The 12,934-nt window shown below is 46.4% G+C and overlaps 1 protein-coding gene across 1 annotated transcript in view; it reads left to right on the top strand.

The window, feature by feature from the left end:
- Positions 1-12,934, top strand: part of CFAP54 (cilia and flagella associated protein 54) — a 1,106,494-nt gene that overhangs the window by 957,523 nt on the left and 136,037 nt on the right. The window lies entirely within an intron of this gene.

The raw sequence follows: 12,934 nt of genomic DNA, 5'->3' as shown, positions 1-12,934 counted from the left end.
CCAGTTCTGAATATTCATCAGATGCAGATATATTTTAGAACCCTCTCCACCTGACGACCACAGGAAGTCACCTCCTGAGGACCTTTCCTTTACAAATTTTGTAAGGGATATGGCTGATACCATCCCCTTTCAACTACAAACAGAGGTGGATACAAGGCAGAAAACCTTGGAGGTTCTACAATTTGTAGATCCTCCTAAGGAAATGTTGGCAGTACCTGTTCATGAAGTGTTTCAAGACCTTCAGTACAGAATATGGGAACACCCAGGATCAGTTTCAGCAGTCAACAAAAGATCAGAGGCAACTTATTTGGTACAACCTATTCCAGGTTTTCAAAAATCACAGTTGCCCCACCAGTCAGTCGTCGTAGAATCCGCCCAGAAAAAGGCGAAGCGACTGAAATCACATTCATCTACACCACCTGGCAAGTACAGTAGATTTTTGGATAACCTAGGACGTAAAGTATTTCAGGGTTCCATGCTGGTATCCAAAATAACATCATACCAGCTTTATATGAACCAATATCAGAGGAACCTCTGGAAGCAGGTTCAAGACCTAGCTCTTTCTCTCCCTGAGCAGTATCAAGAGCCATTCCAAAATGTCATCCATAAAGGCCTCGAATCAGGAAAACACGAGGTCAGAGCCACTTATGACTGCTTCGAGACTGCAGCAAGACTTTCTGCTTCAGGCATAGCTGCACGCAGATGGGCATGGCTAAAGGCCTCTGATCTCCGTCCAGAGGTGCAAGAACACTTGGCTGATCTTCCTTGCTTGGGGGACAACCTTTTTGGGGAGAAGGTAAAGGAAGCTGTGGCGACTATGAAAGACCACACAGAAACCCTAAAGCAATTATCCTTACTACCACAGGATACTCAGCCTTCCACAAGAAGAGTTCCAAAGCGTGATGCCAGACGTCCTTACTACCGTCCACGCAGGTATTATCCCCCAGCAAACAGACCCAGAGCAGCCTGTCCACCTCAACTCCAACAACCTAGGCAGAGGCCTCCAAGGGCACAACCACCACCACAAACTGCCACTACATCTGGTTTCTGAAACAACCCAGAGAGCAGCAGCCTTATCAACCCGTTCCCACATTTACCAGTAGGGGGTCGAATAACACATTTCCAAAGCATTTGGGCCTCCATCACCACCGACCAGTGGGTGTTATCCATCACAGCTCACGGTTACAGACTGGATTTTCTTACTGTTCCAAAAGAAAACCCACCACTTCCATCTTGGACAGTAAATCAACATTCCATGATTCTTCAAACAGAATTATCCACCCTTCTGAGAGCCAGGGCCATAGAACCAGTTCCTGGACCTCAAAAGGGCAGAGGATTCTACTCCCGATATTTCCTCATTCCAAAGAAAACAGGAGGCCTTTGACCCATTCTAGACCTCAGAAATCTCAACAAATTTCTCAAAAAAGAAAAATTCAGGATGGTATCCTTAGGCACCATTCTACCTCTTCTTCAAAGGGGAGATTGGCTCTGCTCTCTGGATCTTCAAGATGCCTATGCTCACATTCCCATCTTTCCTCCTCATCGCCAGTACCTGCGATTTCTGGTAAAAAATCAACATTTTCAATACAGAGTGCTGCCATTCGGCCTTGCATCAGCCCCACGAATATTCACAAAGTGCATGGCTGTAGCAGTGGCACACCTCCACAAACAAAGAGTGCACGTGTTCCCTTATCTGGACAATTGGCTCATCAAGAGTCAATCAAAAGAAGGAGCTCTCACTTCTCTCAAGCTCACTATCCATGTGCTTCACTCCTTGGGATTTCTCATCAACTACCAGAAGTCTGGATGAACTGGTGGTGGTTCAGAGTGACGTGCTTGAGGTTCCAGGAGAATTGGAAAAGGACTGGGTGAACTGGCAAAGGTATTGGAGAACTGGTGATTTCAAGTAGACATGCAAGTATTTTCAAAACAGTGTACAGTGGAAGGGAGTGGACAGTGGAGTGCCTCAGGGATCTGTATTGGGACCCTTACTTTTTAATATATTTATAAATGATCTGGAAAGAAATACGACGAGTGAGATAATCAAATTTGCAGATGACACAAAATTGTTCAGAGTAGTTAAATCACAAGCAGATTGTGATACATTGCAGGAAGACCTTGTGAGACTGGAAAATTGGACATCCAACTGGCAGATGAAATTTAATGTGGATAAGTGCAAGGTGATGCATATAGGGAAAAATAACCCATGCTATAATTACACAATGTTGGGTTCCATATTAGGTGCTACAACCCAAGAAAGAGATCTAGGTGTCATAGTGGATAACACATTGAAATCATCGGTTCAGTGTGCTGCGGCAGTCAAAAAAGCAAACAGAATGTTGGGAATTATTAGAAAGGGAATGGTGAATAAAACGGAAAATGTCATAATGCCTCTGTATCGCACCTTGAATACTGTGTACAGTTCTGGTCGCCGCATCTCAAAAAAGATATAATTGCGATGGAGAAGGTACAGAGAAGGGCTACCAAAATGATAAGGGGAATGGAACAGCTCCCCTATGAGGAAAGACTAAAGAGGTTATGACTTTTCAGCTTGGAGAAGAGACGACTGAGGGGGGGATATGATAGAGATGTTTAAAATCATGAGAGGTCTAAAACGGGTAGATGTGAATTGGTTATTTATTCTTTTTTGATAGTAGAAAGACTAGGGGGCACTTCATGAAGTTAGCATGGGGCACATTTAAAACTAATCGGAGAAAGTTCTTTTTTACTCAACGCACAATTAAAATCTGGAATTTGTTGCCAGAGGATGTGGTTAGTGCAGTTAGTATAGCTGTGTTTAAAAACGGATTGGATAAGTTCTTGGAGGAGAAGTCCAGTACCTGCTATTAAGTTCACTTAGAGAAAAGCCACTGCCATTAGCAATGGTAACATGGAATAGACTTAGTTTTTGGGTACTTGCCAGGTTCTTATGGCCTGGATTGGCCACTGTTGGAAACAGGATGCTGGGCTTGATGGACCCTTGGTCTGACCCAGTATGGCATTTTCTTATGTTCTTACGTGCATACTTTATAAAATACCTTCCTCTGCATATTATGTGTGTACGTTATATTTTTTCATGCACCTAAAATATACACACATATGTATATAAAAAAGACAGATATTATGCACTTTCTTGCATTGGAAATGTTGTGATCTGCTATGCTGATGGGAGGAGCTAGCAGATGATGGTAGCAGTCTGATAGGATATGCAAAGGAGTTGTCAATCTGATATAGTTCTGCTCCTGTGGAAGGAGGAGTTAGTTATCTATAATGATGTAGACTGCTGAGTTGGCAACCTGTACCAGCGGAGTATTAGAGAAGGTGCTCAGCTGGGCAGGAATGTAAATAGGTGAATCCTTGGGCCGATGGCAGATGACAGCGCTCTCAGGAGGGAATCCTGAGAGGGGCCACCGGCTAGGCTGGAGTATGGAGACAGACACAGATAGTTCTTTTATTATACAGGTAGTAGAACCACCAGAAGTGGCAGTAGTGAGCTGATATGCCCAGCAGGGCTGAAGTCCCTCAGAGACTGGAACTGCGATCCCAGGGTTGCTGAGCTGTAAAGAGACTGTAGATAGTGAATAGACAGAGTATGCAGATATACATAGCCAGTACTTAGATGTTAACTTACATAAGGTCTGGAGAAGGCTCAGTAGCTGGGAAGGGTTAGGCCCTCGAGGAGCGAGTACCTGGTTCCAGGGCAAGCTCTGAGAGAGCGGTTGTAACTCACAATAGTCTGTATCTGTAATGGCTTCTAGGCAGTAGAGAGTCTTCAGAGATTTCAGGAACATGGGCCCTCGAGGAGCGAGTGCCGGTTCCTATCTGTATCTGAAATAATAACTCCCAAATGTCTATGTCTGTAGTAGCTTCCAGACAGTGGAGAATCTTCAGAGTGTTTAGGAACATGAGCTGTCGCGGAGCGGGTGCCGATTCCTATATGCCGACTGAAATAGTAACTCACAAATGTCTGTACCTGCGATAGCTTCTAGACAGTAGAGCGTCTTCAGAGTATTCAGGAACATGGGCCCTCGAGGAGTGAGTACCGGTTCCTATTTGCAGTCCAGGGGTGGATTGGCCTATCGGGGGATCGGGCTTCCCCCAGTGGGCTGGTCGCTCCCATCACATGATTTTTTTTTTTTTCCTTCCCGGCCAAAGACAAGAAGAGGGTCTGCTGGCGCTGCGGCTCGAAGAGAAACCTGCGGGCAGGGCCGGTGGAAGCACTAGGCGAACTAGGCCTGAGCTGCCGAGTATTAGGGGTGCCGCGAGCAGTGGTATCCCGAGGGGAGCCAATGCCCCCGGGCGCAGGGAGGCTCATGCAGCGCAGCGACAAGCATATAACAGGCAGATCGGCAGGGCCGTGCTGAGGCTCACGTCACCACAGCCCGAAGAAAAAGATCGCGTTTAAACGCGCTGATGCTCCTCTTCCTTCTTGCCTGTGCGGCCCCGGAAGTAAACGATGCCGGAGCCGCGTGGGCAGGAAGGAGGAGGAGCATCAGTGCGTGCAGAAGAGGAGCAGCGCTTACGGGCCGCCGCGAATCCCAAGTCACAGTGGCTCGAGAAGAGGAAGAGGCCCGGTAGCAGGGCCGCCGCAGCCCGGAAGATCAGGGCAGCTGCAGAGCCCATCCTGTGGCGACCCGCGAAGAGGAGGCCCAGAGGTAAGAGAGAGGCTGAGGGCCTGTAGAATGTGTGTGTGTGTGCGCATGTATGAGATGAGTTGAGAGATTGTATGTGAGAGTGAGTTGAGAGATTGTGTGTGAGAGTGAGGACCTGAATGTTGGCAGAGATAGCATGTGAGAGCCTCTGAGTGTGTGAGAGAGACAGCATGTGACAGTGAGAGCCTGTGTGTATGAATGATTGTATGAGAGAGAGCATGTGACAGTGAGAGCCTGTGCTTGAGCAAGACAGCCTGTGGGAGTGAGAGAGCCAGTGTGTATGAGAGTCAGACAGCATGTGCCAGTGACAGACTGTATGAATGATTGTATGAGAGAGAGCATGTGACAGTGAGAGCCTGTGTGTGTGTGAGAGAGAGAAATGCATGTGAGAATAAGAACGTGGTTGTGTGTTTGAGGGAAGAAGATGGAGAGAAAAGAAACAGAAAAAAAGACAATATAAAAGGAATTGGCAAAAAAAATAAGAAAGGGAAGGTGGAAAAAAATAAGAAAGGGAAGGTGGAAAAAAAAAGCCTGAGATCAACCAATTAGAAAACTAAGATGAGACATCAAAGGTAAAAAAAAAATAAATTACTTTTTAGTGATTGGCACATGTAATCTTTGGGAATGTGCAAGAATAGCACTTTCTCTATGCGGATCTCACAATGTACGAGATCAGCATGGAGAAAGTGGAAGCCCACGGGGCCTGCACAGAGGAGGCAGCAGAATGGGCTTCAATGTCAATAGCAGCAGTCGGCACCTCCCCAATAGCCATGTGGCAGCAGTGACAGTGGCAGCAGAGTAATGAGAGAGGTTCCGAAGTTGCTGGTAAAAGAGAGGGGGGTCTGCCTTTAGTGTGTGCATGTGTATGAATGGGACTCTGCCTGGGGGTGTATGTGTGTGAATGCATGGGTGCCATCCTGGGGGTCTGTGTGTGTGAGAATGAATGTGTGCATGCCTGGGGGATGGGGAGGGCGTGGTGTGAGAATGACTGGGAGCTTGCCTGGGTGTGTGTGTTTGTGTGTATGTGAGAGAGACAGTGAGTGTGAGAGCATGAGTGTGTATGAGAAAATCCAAGGGAGTAAGAGTTTGTGTGTGTGTGGGGGGGGGGGGTGTGGAGGGGGAGAGAGTGTCTTAGAGCCTGAGAGTGTGTCAGTGTCAGCGAGAGTTATGGTGGATATAAGAGCATGAATGTGTATGTATGTGACAGTGTATGTGTGAGAGAGAATGGACATGTGAGTATGTGTGAGAGAGAGAGGATAACCTCTTAATCCTCGACAATATCAGGGTGACTAGAAATCAAGAGCTCCCACAGAAGGGGACAGCAGGGGCTTTTTAAAATCCTTATTAGTTTTAATTATTGAATATTATTTGATGTCTGCTCTTTTTGAAATATTTTATTGGTGTTATATACAAATTTTTGAAAATTTCCCTGAGTTAAATTACTGGATGCTCTATTCATCAGCAGTTTTGAAATATATATTTTTAGTATGATTTTCCTATTGTGATGTTTTATAGTTCTTGATTTTATTGTTTGATGTTTTATGAGGAATTATGGTATTTTCTGTTTTTCCATTGCTGCATTACATACAGTCTAACTTGTGATTTCCAGTTCAGTTTGTCTGTGCATTTCTGTGTATATTTTATGGTCCCTTTATTCTGTATTTGGTGACTCACCAAATTGTCAGGTCGATACTGTATCGTGCGGTTGAAGATTTCCCGTCTGTAACATGCTGGGAGCACACAATTCGGACGCGTAAGGCGATCCAGCGATATAGTCTCCAGTTTCACGCGTCCTTAGCGCTTCTTAAAACAGACGCATAACCTTTCCCGCACGCAGCATGTAAATGATATGTAAATGAACGAATTAGCTGTATAACGAAGGAATTAGCTATTCCCCTCCGATACTGTGACGCGCGCTCCGACTATCGCTTTTTTTCCCTGCCGATTTGCCACGCGTTTAACCTGTTAGTTTACCGCCTACCCCTACCCCTACGTTAGAGGCAGGAGTAAGGGTAAGCGGCAAACTTTCCCCCAGCCCCGGCTCACCTGCCCTGGTCGCGTCCATGGGTGCCGGTCTCCGGGGTAGCCCCAGTCCTCTCCCTCCTCCCGAAGCAAAAAAAAAAGCGAAAAAAAAAATCCAATGCGGCCCCACTTCGGCAGCTCCCCTTTGGCAGCCCCCCTTCGGCGGAGACGGCAGTGTAAAGCGAGACGGACCTTTGGCGGAGACGGCACTGTAAAGCGAGACAGACCGCGGCGCAAGGAGAGGAGGAGAGAGAAGACGCAACTTACTCCAGCCAGCCAGCCCTCCTCCGGACAGCGGCTCCTCTGCCTCCCAGCTGCCGGCGAAGATAGACGCCCGAATGGGTAGGCCCCTCGTGCAATTTGACCTCAAGGCGTGACGTCACGACGTTTGGCGTCACGGCATGCGACGTCACGCCTTGAGGTCAAATTGCACGAGGGGCCTACCCGTTCGGGAGTCTATCTTCGCCGGCAGCTGAGAGGCAGAGGAGCCGCTGTCCGGAGGAGGGCTGGCTGGCTGGAGTAAGTTGCATCGTCTCTCTCCTCCTCTCCTTGCACCGCGGTCTGTCTCGCTTTACAGTGCCGTCTCCGCCGAAGGTCCGTCTCGCTTTACACTGTCATTTCAAATGACATTTGAAATGACAGATACCAGCGTGGCCGTGAAGCATTAGGCCTGAGCACCCAGGTTACTGTATAGGCGCTCTATACTGTAAAATGGGTTGCGCGGGCCTAATGCTTCCCTAACACTTTGCAGACGCGGCATGCATTTGCATGCAATTAGAAGAGAGTATCGAGCGGTAGGTGAAGAGAACTGTGCGTGCGGGGAACGAGGGTGCGCCAGGCACTGCCGCACTCTTTCTACCGCGGCCTTAGAGTATCGACCTGTGTATGTGTAATTGGGTACCCATGGGCCAGTATGGAGAAAAATCCCCCGGGCCACTATTTTCCCACAATCCGCCCCTGTTGCAGTCTGAAATAGTAACTCACAATGTCCGTATCTGCGATCACTTCCAGGCAATGGAGAATCTTCAGAGGGTTTAGGAACATGAGCTCTCGAGGAGCAAGTACCGGTTCCTATCAGTATTCTGAAATAGAGAAAGAGAACGGGACCCCCGAGGAGCGGGTACCCCTGGTAAGTCCGAGGAGGCAAGTCGCATAGAACGAAGCGGGTCCTGTAGAATCCCCGCAATCAGTCCAATTGTGGTGGAGCAGCTTGGATAGCCGAAGCGATTCCTTGCTAACTCAATCTGTTAGCAAAAGTAAAGACCTTTTATGTTGGAAGTGGATGGCGTCAATACAGGGGGATGCCCCTGAAGTTCACGCCCTTGCTGGTACATACTTCGGAGCGCGCACGCGCGCACTACGTCATCAGGAACATTTATTTATTTATTTATTTATTTCCGATTTTTATATACCGGCATTCGAGACAGCAGTCACATCATGCTGGTTCACATAGAACATGGGTGCATAGTAAACATAGTAAACATAACTATAACGATGGTGCTGAAAAGGCAGTTACATATAACAGGGTGATAAGAACTTGGCTGAGAAGAAAGAGAAAGGACAGGTTATTAATTCACACAGGTAAATGATAGAGGATATGGTTAAACAAGGTGTAGTTGGAGATTAGTTGACCATGTTGGCGTCCGGGAAAGCTTGAATGAATATCCAGGTCTTTAGTCTTTTTTTGAAGGTTGAGATGCATGGTTCTGTTCTGAGATTTGAGGGGATGGAGTTCCATAACGGTGGAATGGCTGTAGAGAAAGCCCGGTCTCTTAGAGTGCAGTGTCTAGTAGATTTGGACGGTGGTACCTGTAGCGATCCCTTGTATGCATCTCTTGTCGGTCTTGACGAATTGTGTAGTCGGAGAGGGATCTGTAGGTCAATGGGAGCCAGTTGGTGGATGATTTTGTATGTGGTAAGAATGGCCTTGTATATTATTCTAAAGTGTATAGGTAGCCAATGGAGGCTCTTTAGAATCGGGGTTATGTGGTCCCTTCTCCTGGTATTTGTCAGAATTCGTGCAGCTGCATTTTGCACCATCTGAAGCGGTTTGGTGTATGAAGCGGGAAGGCCGAGTAGGATGGTGTTACAATAGTCTAATTTTGAAAAAATGATTGCTTGTAGAATGGTTCTGAAATCTTGGGCATGGAAAAGAGGTCTAATTCTTTTCAGCACTTGTAGTTGGTAGAAACAGTCTTTGGTGGTTTTGTTAATGGTGGCTTTGAAATTCAGGCGATTATCAATTAGGACTCCTAGGTCTCTCACTTGTGTGATTGTTGGTGTGGCTTGTTGTGCAGAGGTGATGGTGCTATTTTCTGAGGCGATGAGCAGGAGTTCAGTTTTGCTGGAATTTAATACCAGGTTTAGGCTGGTGAGGAGGAGTTTAATTTTTTGAAGGCATGTATCCCAGTAAGCCAGAGTTTGTGCGAAGGAATCCTTAATGGGTATCAGGACCTGTATATCATCCGCATAAAGGAAGTGTTTGAGGTTAAGGTCGGTGAGAAGTTGGCATAACGGTGTAAGGTAAATGTTAAATAAAGTAGGAGACAGGGAGGACCCCTGTGGGACTCCTACTGACGACGGATGTTGAGAGGATTCTTTGTTCTGTATCTTGACCTTGTATCCTCTATTGCTGAGAAATGATATGAACCAAGATAGTGCTGTGCCTGAGATACCTATGGAGGCTAACTGGTGAATGAGTAAGGAATGATTGACGGTGTCAAAGGCGGAAGAAAGGTCCAGTAGGATCAGTAAGAAGGCTTGACCTTTATCGAGGCCCAGGATGAGGTGATCTGTTAAGGAAATGAGGAGGGACTCCGTGCTTAGTGTTTTGCGGAAACCGTATTGTGATGGGAATAGGAGGTTGTTTTCTTCAATGTAGTTTGAGAGTCGGGTGTTCACCAGTTTCTCCATAATCTTCGCTATGAAGGGGAGGTTGGCGATCGGTCGGTAGTTGTTTGGGTCATTAGGATCTAGATTAGGTTTCTTGAGTAATGGTTTGAGAGAGGCCAATTTTAGGTCATCTGGGTAAGATCCATGTGTTATTGAGCAATTTATGATGTCTGACAGGGATTTGGAGATGGAGTCAGGAATTGATAGAAGCAATTTCGAGGGGATGTGGTCCGAAGGGTGAGAAGATGGTTTCATTTTCCGTAAAATGCCTTGGATCTCAATGGAGGAAGTGAGTTCCAGTTCTTCTAAGCGTGTATTTTTGAAGGCGGTCTGAGGTGGTGTTGAGGTAGATGCAGTGTTAGGGGGCAGCTGAGTTAGAAGTTTGCTGATTTTGGTGTTGAAAAATAGCGCTAGTTCTTCCGCTTTAGATTTGGCTTGGTTGAGAGCGATTTCTGAAGGGTTTAATTGAGTGAGGTTAGAGACGTAGCTAAAGAGGGCTTTAGCGTCGAAGATTAGGTGGTGGATCTTGGATGCGTAGTAGTTCCTCTTGGATCTTAATGTATTCGATTTGTATTGGTGAAGAGTAGATTTATAGGTAGATAGAGTGATGGTGCATGGGTTTTTACGCCATTTAGCCTCATTTTGTCTTAGCAGTAGTTTGAGCTTTCTTAGCTCTGGGGTAAACCATGGTTGTCTTTTGGACGAGTTGGGGTGAGGTTTTTTTGTTGTTAGGGGGCATAGCTTGTTGGCTATCGATTCCGTGATGTTGTTCCAAGATTGAAGTGCTGAGTTTGGATTGGTGAAGTCAACTTGGGTGAGATGTGATAATAAGTGATTGCTAAGATCTTCTGTGGTGCATGTTTTCCTGTAAGTGAAGCAATGTGAGGGTATGCGAGGTGGACTGGTATCTTTTATTGAGAATGAGGAAGTTATGAGGGAGTGATCTGACCATGGTACCTTTGTGCAGGTGGGGTGCTGGACCAGTTTGATTGCTGTATTGACGAAGATAAGGTCTAACGTGTGTCCGGCTTTGTGTGTGGGTTTGTTAACTAGTTGAGTGAAACCTAAAGCGGAGTATGCTGTGAGTAAGGCTTCGCAGTTGGGTGATAATGTGGAGTTGTCGACGTGCAGGTTGAAGTCACCTAAGATTATTGCTGGGGCATCTAGATTGATAAGGGAAGTAGTTAGTTCGACCAGAGGAGATGCGTCTGTTTCCAGTAAACCTGGAGGAGCGTAGAGAAGTAAAATTTGGAGTTTGTCTGACGAGAAGAAGCCAAATTCGAGTTTCGAGTCAGTATTGGAGGAGTGTTGAGTGAATCTGAGGTCCTTTTTTGTAGCTAGGAGGATTCCTCCTCCTTTTTTTTTTCCCTGACGTGGGATGGAGAAGAAGTTGTATGTCTCTGTAGGTAATTGGTTGATTATTGCAGTATCTGAAGGTTTGAGCCATGTCTCAGTAATTGCGCATATGTCCGGTTTCACATCGATGAGATAGTCGTTTAGTATTACTGATTTCTTAGTTAGGGATTGTGCGTTGAATAGTGTTAACGTAAATAGTGTGAGGCCTAGCAGTTGGGTAATGGGAGTGATCACGATTGGAGAGAGGGATTTAAGGTTATGGTAATGGGTGTGTCGAGTTGAATGTCCTTTGGTAGGTGGACAGTGTGGGAGGATTGGGATTGGAAAGGATGGAGACATTCTTCTTAGATTGTTGGAGTGGAAGCTGGAGTGGCTGGACTGGATGCGGCTGGGCTGTATGCTGGATGTTGGAGAGGCTGGACTGGATGCTGGAGTGGCTGGACTGGATGCGGCTGGGCTGTATGCTGGATGCTGGAGAGGCTGGACTGGATGCTGGAGTGGCTGGACTGGATGTTGGAGTGGCTGGACTGGATGCTGGATGCTGGAGTGGCTGGACTGGATGCTGGAGTGGCTGGACTGGATGCTGGATGCTGGAGTGGCTGGACTGGATGCTGGAGTGGCTGGACTGGATGCTGGAGTGGCTGGACTGGATGCTGGATGCTGGAGTGGCTGGACTGGATGCTGGAGTGGCTGGACTGGATGCTGGAGTAGGTGGACTGGATGCTGGATGCTGGAGTGGCTGGACTGGATGCTGGAGTGGCTGGACTGGATGCTGGATGCTGGAGTGGCTGGACTGGATGCTGGAGTGGCTGGACTGGATGCTGGAGTAGGTGGACTGGATGCTGGAGTGGCTGGACTGGATGCTACGGTGGCTATAACGGGTATTGGCTTTAATGCAGGCAGTAAACTTTGTAGAGCTTCAGCACTTTTACTGTCTGTTACTATTGTATTGTTAAGGCTGTAGTCGTAGGCTGTAGTTACTTTCGTGGGTGTGGGTCTTCCAGCTGTAGTCACTTTCGTAGGCTGAAAGCTTGCTGAGATGGCGCTGGCTGGGCGCAGGCTGGTACTTGCTGGGTGAGATCTGGAAGAATCTCACCCAGCAAGTACCAGTATCTCATCCAGCAAGTATCAGTATCTCACCCAGCAAGTATCAGTATCTCATCCAGAACATGGCAGATCCGCAGCGTCAAGCCGGCCCGGGGATGCCGGGGAGAGGCGGCATGGAGACGCTGCAGCCGTAGCCATCCATCATGCCCGGAGGGAGTCGCCACACAGGAAGAGAGGGTGGAGCAAGGGCGAAAACAGGCACAAAGGCAACAGGAAATAGTCACGTGTACTGAAACATACATGTGTACTTTCGAAGCAAAAATACATGGTATTTTATAAACTGTGCAACTATTTTCTAACACCACTAGTCTGTGCTTTGCTGATAACAATTACCAGTAGTTACTTGCATAACATCCCATTTAAGATGGATTTTGCTATAGTCATAAAATAGGGGAAAGTCTATATTTAATAGCTTGAACATGTGGGTGAACATTTCATAATATAGCTGGGCAGTTCTCAAACTGAAACTGACACCGAACAAAATGAACACACATTATGCATTTTTAACAGTCAAATACCAAAATGAAAATTTCTTTTCTAGCTCTGCTGAATAATGGACATTTGCATTCGCAACATTTTGCCTTTAGTTTAGTGATTAGTGGTATAACTGGGTATGTTATAGGGATGGGTGAACTTCCTTTGTCCCATTTTGAATTCAGGGTCATATCTGCAAATACTTGGCTTAAATTTTCTCACATGATTAGAGTTATCTTTGACAAATTTAAATTTGACTCCTAATTTGAAAATATATATATATCTTAAATTAGTTTGGTGTTATTTAAATACCTGCAGATTCAAAGAATAGATTTTAAACCACTTAAAAATTTGCATCTATCTCAACTGGTGTAAGAAATCCGAAATAGGCAGTATTGAGATCTGAGTCAGGCTCACAGGGATTTATCCTA

The sequence above is a fragment of the Rhinatrema bivittatum genome, chromosome 4, assembly GCF_901001135.1.
Source record: "Rhinatrema bivittatum chromosome 4, aRhiBiv1.1, whole genome shotgun sequence".
Lineage (NCBI taxonomy): Eukaryota > Metazoa > Chordata > Amphibia > Gymnophiona > Rhinatrematidae > Rhinatrema > Rhinatrema bivittatum.
This window is presented reverse-complemented; position numbering and strand designations above follow the sequence as displayed.